Source organism: Megalops cyprinoides, chromosome 19, assembly GCF_013368585.1.
Source record: "Megalops cyprinoides isolate fMegCyp1 chromosome 19, fMegCyp1.pri, whole genome shotgun sequence".
Taxonomy (NCBI): domain Eukaryota; kingdom Metazoa; phylum Chordata; class Actinopteri; order Elopiformes; family Megalopidae; genus Megalops; species Megalops cyprinoides.
This window is the reverse complement of record NC_050601.1, coordinates 17,745,092-17,754,267: the sequence shown is the minus strand read 5'-3', so window position 1 is coordinate 17,754,267 and position 9,176 is coordinate 17,745,092.

The window sequence follows — 9,176 nt, the reverse complement described above, 5'->3', positions numbered from 1 at the left end:
AGGGGTCATTGTTTTCAGGGTCAACTTAAGTAAATGTATACCTACCCCTCACCAAATTTAAGACAGTAGTACTAAAGCCAAATAAATTGTTCAGTTGTTCCACGCCCTTCTAGAACTGATAACTAATTACTACTTAGTCATTATCATTTTCTATTAGTTGTCATCTCTGTTACTAATTTACCACCTCCCTAAGCAGGCCCATGTGACACCTCTCTTTGAATCCCTCCACTGGCTACTGGTTGCAGCAAGGATCAAGTTCAAGACCTTGTTACTAACCCTTAAGGGACTCAATGGATCAGCCCTCTATTACATACAAAATATGATCAAGGCCTACAAGCCAGTAAGCTGTGCTCTGGTCACCTCTGTGTCCCAAAAATACAAGGGCAGCATCTCTTGGACCTGCCTCTTCTCAGTACTTGCTCTGCACTGGTGGAATGAACTTTCTGCTGAGATTCATAGAACAGACTCCCTGGGTGCCTGAAAACTCATCTCTTCAAGTTTTATCTATAGTCTAATTTCCTCTCTGTCTATTCTATCTATCTCTATTTTCTATTCAAAAAATGTCATGCACTTATTTGGAAGTCGCTCTGGGTAAGAGAGTCTAAATAACGTAATGTAATGTAACCACCTGTTATCACTCTATTTACTTTAATCTGTCATTTCTGGTTATAGGTTTTCCTACCTCCTCTGAAATCAAGAAGTCATTATTTTAAACATCAGTTGCTGCCCCCTTTCATGATCACCATCACCACCAAAGGGAGAATCAATAGGTCTGCCTCATTGATATAATAAAAGCAATACATTCCATGTTCTACTGTAATTTCATGCGTTGATTTATTGTCTATGACTGACAGAGTTTGTTTTGGCGTTGTATCTTCCATTTCCTCCCTCTTTCTTGCTGTCTTTCTTCTCTGTTTTGAGAATAGGGAAGTACCATTAAAAGATGTAGCTAAAGTATGGTCAGAGCAATGACCACTTGCCATTATCTCACAGTCCTTTCTGTACGAACAAGATTGAACTCTGTCTGTGTAAGGACAGATTTCTCAAACATTTCTCAATGCTCTGCTAGGCGTTTCTCTGCACTTTGTTAGCTGCTACAGTGATTATGATTTTTCATAAAAAAAGCAGAATTAATTGCACAGCAATTAAACAGCAATCAGTGCAAACCAGTTTATTTCTGCATTTTTTAGTTCCATGATGTTGGATTGTTTATCGAATGTTGTCTAGACCTTGAAATTGCATTTTTTTCCCCTATCAACTGATGCTTTTATTAAAAATAACACTGTTATCTAAATGTTGGTGTCCATCAGGATATGTCTTTACCACAATTGTTACAGCACAGCATTTATTTCAATCAGTCGCCCCTTGTCAAACAGTGCAAAAATGTCTGCTGCATTGTGACCAAATTACCACTGCATCTGAACATATTCACAACCATGGCCATTATTTTACCACCACCCATCGCCTAAACCAGCCAAAACACCCATGTGAAAAACAGTGGTGATTATTTGGTGATCATTTTATCAGTATAATGATTAGTCTCTATTTATGCAAAGGTTGGTCTTAGGTGATATAGGTGCACACTGCTTGGGTGAACCTTTCCCACTCTGCCTCCCCTGTCATTGTCCATGACAAAGAGGAGTTGGGTCAGTGTGTGCTCACTATCAGCTCAAAGATACTTTTGAAGCAAAATGTTTTTCCAATTAGGCGCCAGACTCTAAGACAGCAGGGTCAGGCAGCATTAAATATCCCATGAGGCATGTGCACACAAGTTTCTAACTATTTAGGGTGCTGTAAAGATGCTCTCGACGCACCAGACACCAGACACCAGACACCAGACACCAGACAGCAGGCAGCAGAGAAGGGAACTGGACCATGACCATGGTTAAGTGTGTAAGGTGTGAGACGTGTGAAAGACATGAAAGACTTTGTCTGAAACTCTGCTGAGCCGACCACCGCCTGTGAAGACTTGCTGTATTGAAGATCATCGATAGCCTTCAACAGCCTTCTCTGTCTCCTTCAACCGGGGTCCAGACTGAAGTTCTTTGTGTCAACAGTTTTATTAGTTAGTTTTCAAGTATGTCAAATTGAAGCAATTTCACCGAAATCCAACACATGCATTCCAGACAAAAACTATAATCTCAGCACTGCTGACATTTTTACAGTTCAGTTCAGTTCAGTTCAGTTCAGTTTACTTTATTGGTACCCGTGGGTAAACTGGTTTTGCAGTTCAAGAGAGAGATGGGTGTCCTTAACATGTAAGCTACAAAAAAAACACATGACACATGTAACATGGAATTTAAAACATACAATATACACAAAAATAAATATTACAAAGACAGTGCTGACATATGACCTATAACATATATGACATGCACACACACACACACATAAAAAACTGACTTGGCTTTTTTCCCTTACAGGACATAAATGTCACACTGTGCTGACATGAAAATATTTGCAAGAAATGACAAACTGGAAAATGCTGTGACATTATTCGTATTGTCTGAAAAAGCTAGCAGAACTGGAATCCGGTTACTCTTGGATGGAACAGTTACAGAAGGTGGAACAATTAAGAAGTAGATGAAGAAAAGAAATACAGGGATACAGGCAGGGATACAACTGAATTAATTTGGTTAAGGAGACGTGTTGCGAGTTGCTAATTTTACAGACCAGTTCACTGACATAGACTGGACCAAGGAGAGAAGAACAAGGCTACCAATCAGGTGCAGCTGTGCCTCTGACTGACAGCTGTGGAAAGTCACTTAATTTTACAGTATCGTATTTCACAGGCTATGCTACGAGTGAGCTACATCCAAAAACCTAGCACCTAAAGTTCTTCTTCTCTCCATTTTTATCCATATTTGTTTGTTTTCAAGTTTATGTCTTTCAAAGGCCTGCCACAATTTAATCTCATTTCTATGAATACCACAGACTCAGATCCCAGTGGACATTTGACTGAACGTTATTCTCGGGCTATAAGTTTAGCTAAAATATGTGACATTTTTCATGCATCATATATTGCTCCCTTTTCTTTTGCAGGATAGCCCCAGTTTCTCAGGCCACAACCTCTCTCAGTCTCAGCTAGCCACACATTTTTACTTTTCTTAAGTATTTTTTTTCCATTTATCATACTGAAACTTCAATTAAATTTTATTGTATAGTGTCTGTAAAGTGTAAAGTTTACTTGTAAAATGTTACAAGTTATGTTTGTAAGTTACAATTTATCCTGGGCCTGAACCCTCCAGATTTCTTACTTTTAGTCAGGTCAGTCAGAGCTTTTCCTTGCCACTACTTCCATAGACTTGCTCTTGTGAGTTACAGCAGTGCACACATTGATCAGAATTTGCACTAAACAGGAAATTAGTCTAAACCATAAAAAACAAGGAAGTGCCACTAAAAGCTGTGTATTGGGGTGCGGTTGAACGAGGTGCCACATGCAATTATCTCAGTCCTTTCTGCACAAGCAATTTTACCTTCTGCATAAGAACTGTGACACTTGCTGCTTCTCCCAGTACTTTCATCTGTTCTCAGGGGCAGAGTCTCAGGTCCATACAGCCTGTGTACCACTGTGGCCGCCCCTTGGGAGATTCCATCAGGATCAGGATGTTGGAGCTTCTGGCATTTGGTAAGTTTGATTTATTGCCATTTTATGCAGAAATGTCATATCTAGGATGCTTGCATGATGGAAACCGAACATCTCAGTGTTTTGTCAACATTTTACGTAAAATTCTTTATTCTTCCGTTATTATATCAATGGTTAATATGAAATTTAAAGGCAGAGCCTGAATTTTAGAACGAAAATGTAGATAACTGCTTTTTTCCCTACATAAAAGTTACATTGCATTATTTACCTGGTGTTTACCTGGAAAGTGCACGATAACAATTTGAACTTTCTGGAAAATATGTTGAGAAACTTTGATGAAATTAACGAGCAAGTACCTACAGGGCTTCAGACTAACTTTTTTTTTACCAGGAGCACTGTAGCCCCAAACTGAATTTTTTAGGAGCGCAAGCAGAAAATTTAGGGGCACACATCATAAATCGATTTGCAACACAATTATTCACATGTCCCCCCATTTTAACTGTAATAAATACAGAAACTACAATGTGATGTTACCAGTGTCACATTTTAATTGAAATGGTGCTTTTTCAATCATGCTTACAGAATGTAGTCAGAATGAGGTATGTGGTCAGAGAAGAACCTCAGCTTAACAAATGTACACAAAGAAATATCTGTTCAGTGACCTTCCTGTCATTACAGTACAAAAAACAACTAAACAAATAAATTAAATGCAACCATGAGGTAAGTGATCACTGTTCATTAATTTTACTGCAATTACTGCACCGCTTACTTTACCATTACAGCACATCCAGGGCTCCAGACTAACTTTTTCCACTATCAACACTGGTGCTCCTTACTGAAAAATTTAGGAGCACCAGCATAAAATTTAGGTGCACCACTTAAATCGACATGCAACACAACAGATTCGTTTTTTTTTTTTTCATCTTAACTGTATTACTGATAAATTGTTTGGTAATAAATAGACAATTTACAGAAATACCAATGTGCTGTTTTATTTTAAAGGAAAAAGTCACAAAGTGAAGCAGTGATTTAAGAGAAAAAAGTTAAATGGTGCTTTTTTAAACATAAACATCAAATGATGAATTTACAAATGTAAACACAGGGCTCCAGACTAACTTTTCCACTGGTAGCACTTTCTCAGTTGGTCCCACCAGCACATGATTTGGTCGCACCCTTTTTTTGGTGCAGCATGGTATTAACTTGCACACTCTCAAAAAATGTTCGCATATGTGGGCATATTTGCAAGTCGCACTGGTACGCCTAGTTATAAAATTTAGTCGCACTGTCTCGCAAAATGCGACTAAATGGTCGCAGTCTGGAGCCCTGACGTAGTAATATCAGTACTGTTAAATTTTTTTTATTAGAAAACTACTTAAGAGTAATTATTAGATTATTATTAATTATTTCAGAAACTTAGTAATTATTTGATAAGATCATCACTGCTACTGGTAATTACTGACTTTTCAGAATACATCAAGGGTTTTTTGTCCATGTTTTATACTGTCTAAAATGGTAACATGTAATCCTGTTGCCATAAATAAACTATGTTTTCAATAAAATATCATGTAATAATGCAAACTTAAAAGTAAAAGCCAGCAACGTTTCGCAGAGCATAGAATTGACTAAGTCTCACTTGTGCTTAATACTGAGGGGTCTGAGCTTTGTTGGTACTGTATGCGATAAGGCCTCTTGATAAAATACAAGTGGGATTCCACAAAAACAACTGCTTCTCTCCTTGAATCGATCATTGCACAGGTAACCGTATAATATAAAGGCAAGGAAATTGTTGACCACTTTGTTAATTACAGGGAAGGAGGCATTAATTTGTTGTTTAGCACTGTGAAGTGTTATTGTTACAGTTAAACGGCTCAGCTGACAATTGTATAGTTATTTACGTGCCTGTGACATTTGCAGTCATGTTAAAGGGACACCTGGTGGATAAGGATTGAATTACAGGTTGAAACCCTGTAGGTCACATGAAGATGCAAAACTCTGTGACCTCGCCATAATACATCTGTTGTCCAGTGGCCATAGCAGAAGGAGACTCTGTTGGATATGGATAAAAAACAAGTAGCTTTTATAGAACTGCAGTGTGAATCACATATAAAAATAAGAACATATGGCAAAGGTACATACTTCATCACAGTGAGGAATAATGTGGTAAAAGACAACTGCTCCTTGAACTAGTTTGAAAGAGGAGATCAGTTGGAAGTTCAGTTGCTAATTTTTTCCTTGTATTCCCCTAACAGTTATCCTTCTGAGCATCACTTTATCAGTTGGTAAGTTGAGTCTGTTTGCTGGAAATTGTTCAGTTACACAGTCCCCTTTTACTGCAGAAGTAGTTTTTTTCTGACCATGTGAAAGGTTCTGGTCTTTATCAGTCTCTTCTCCTCTGTGACTTTTAGATGGTGCTCAGATCAGACTAGTTAATGGGAGTCACTGCTCTGGGAGAGTGGAGGTCTATTACAATGGCCAGTGGGGAACTGTGTGTGATGACTACTGGGATCTGAATGATGCTGCAGTGGTCTGTAGACAGCTGGGCTGTGGGAGTCCTATGTCTGCTCCACATGATGCCCACTTTGGCCAGGGGAGTGAGCCCACCTGGATGGATGATGTTGCATGTACAGGCAGTGAGTCCTCTCTCATAGACTGCTCACACCGTGGGTTTGGGAATGAAGACTGTGGTCATGGTGAAGATGCTGGCGTTGTCTGTTCAGGTAACGGTGTCTCTTCCTTAGCTTGCTCAACTAACACTCATTCTAGATGGTAACACCACTAAATTAGCCTTTATTGTTTATATTTCTTAAAGCAGTTTGGCTGAGTGCCTGGAGGCTGGTTGACATGGCAGGAGAAAAGAAAGACACTTTCTACTGAAGAAAAATGCCTTCTTTGTGTTTTGCGTCATAAAACCTATGAGGGAAATGCAGCTCAGATATTAGGCATTCCACAAACTGCATGTTCTAAGATTCTATGAAGAATTAATGAGGCATCACATCCTGAAAACAAATGTGAACTGGCAAGTAGCACCAGCAAGTTCAACATTACATGTGGGCTACTAGACAGCAACAGAACCTATTCACTGGGCTGACTGTCCCAATTCTTCTCACTGGAAAGTTTGTAAAGTGATCTTTGGGCATTTCACAAATGCCATTTTGCTCATGATACCATTGTGTTGTCAGCAATTTTCAGGACACAGGCATGGACTCAAACGCAGACCAGGCATGTTCAGGTTCCAAGCGGCTTTATTAGAATCACAGGGCAAGTTCATGGTGGCAGAACAGGCAGGGTCAAAAACCAGGCACACAGGCAAATCAGGCGTTCACGTTCAAATTATGTTCGCGACCAATCCAAGGCTTTTGAACGAGTCTTTGGTATGAACGAAGGGATCCGAGTCGTGCTTGAGAGCTTCATTTTATCGTTGAGCCCAAATTTCACTGTGTGTCTTAAGTTCAATCAGTGTAGCATAGTAGTTATGGAGCAGGAATCGTAACTAAAGGGTCGCTGGGTTGATCCCTGCTGAAAGAGGGACAGAAAGAGAGAGAGAGAGACAGAGAGAGATTTTCGCTTTCTGCGTCTTGTTTAATGGCGGTTATGTTGTAAAGCACAAATATACAATGATATTAGGTCTGGCAGTATGAGTATCGTTATACGATATGATTATTTCGCAGATAAACCTAGTAATCCCCGCCCCCTCAAGGAACGATGAGCCGTTCTTTTGAACGGCTCTTGGGAAGGAAAGATCTCTCTTCAAAGATATGTTATTCCCATCACTTCAACCAAGGCAGGGCGGCAGGCAGGGACGAAGTCAGGCGGAAGTCACAGGGTCAATAACACAAGCAAACAGGCAGGTACACAACAGAGGGGAAAAACTGAGACAAACTGGCAACAAGACCGAGACAAGCAGGGTATATAAAGGGCTGGGCTGACAAGGAGATGGGATGCAGGTGGGCAGGCAGGCAGGTGGAGGTGATCAGGAAATAAGGTGAGCAGGGACAGGGTGGAGAGCGGGGCAGGGCCGAAACACAAGGGAACCGTAAACAAAAGCACATGGACGACACTGACAGACAGGGAGAAACACAAAAACAACAGCAAGGGGGGCGAAGTACTGACAGCAATAAAAGAACTGACTCAGAAATTACTGACTGAAAACCATCAATGTAAAAGTTTTAGGACATTGGAAATTCATTTTGTTTGTTTCGTTAATTCTGCTCCAAGGAAAATTTAGTATATTTCCAGTTTTAACTTCCATCCCCTAAGCCAGTCCTATTCCTCAGATGTTAATTCATATCAATTTGTTGCTAACTAGCTGTAATTAGAACTAGTCACCTACCGAGCAACAATATTCATGAGGTATTTTTCATTTACATATATTCATTTGGCAGACACTTTTATCCAAAGCGACTTACATAGGTTACAGTTCTTTACAATGTTATCCATTTATACAGCTGGATATTTACTGAGGCAACTGTGGGTTAAGTACCTTGCCCAAGGGTACAGCAGCAGTGTCCCAGCGGGGATTGAACCGGCAACCAGTCCTGCTCCTTAACCACTATGCTACACTGCCGCCCTGCACTGCATTTACAATATGAAAAACTAAAGGGAAAATTATGGTACACAGCATCTTATGTCTAGCTAACATGGCTATGTGGCAGCTGCATGTAGATCTGATCAAACACGAAAGTGTTCTATGACAAAATATGAAATATGAAATCCCTCATTAGCCTCATGCTATTGCGTTGTAGATAACATGCTCGAAGTGTCATGTTTATTTGCAAGCATTTTAGCATTTTATGGGCACACAGACAATAGAGAGTATCTTCAGAACATATGAGGAAGCCATTGATGTGGATACCATGGCCGAAGAGGTAACAGGAACAGTAATCCACAATGCAGCTAGCACGGTGAAGGTTTTCTCCATACTCCCCAGTAATATCAGGGGATGGTTGGAAATTGCATCTATGAGTGATAAACTGGAACACTTTCTACCAGAGCATAGCTCTTGCTTCTCTCACACTCCAACTGGCTGTCAGTGATGCCCTGGAGCAGGACGGCCCATTCAAATAAAGGTGTCTAGAACAGTGCTCCACTGCCACAAATCCACCAAAGCAGCAGAGATGCTGGAAGGAAAAATGCTACCAGATTACATAGCCAGCTGATGATGCACAAATCACCTTGTTGTGGCCTCCAAACATAGTGCAACTCATTCATCATTGTCAAAGCTGAAATATTAATAGGAGCACTAGTAACAATTGCCGATGAGCTCACATTTACTGAGTATCTCATCTAGCTCTAGGTTGATAAATCTGGCCACATTTCACAAGAATTGGGGGTAAAAGAAAGAGTCCAGGTTCTTAAACTTTCCATTTCCATTTTGCTGGCAATGTTTAAGTCCAGTATCCAGTATCTAACTCCATCCATCTATCTAAACTCCAGTATCTTATTATGTGACATTTAGATTCCCTCCGACTGGTCAATGTGAGTTGTCGCTGCTCTGGGAGAGTGGAGGTCACATGGTGATCTGTGATGTTTTAATTTTTTTGACCTCAAGGCCCAATTACAATGTTAATATGATAATGCCAACTTGGCAGTC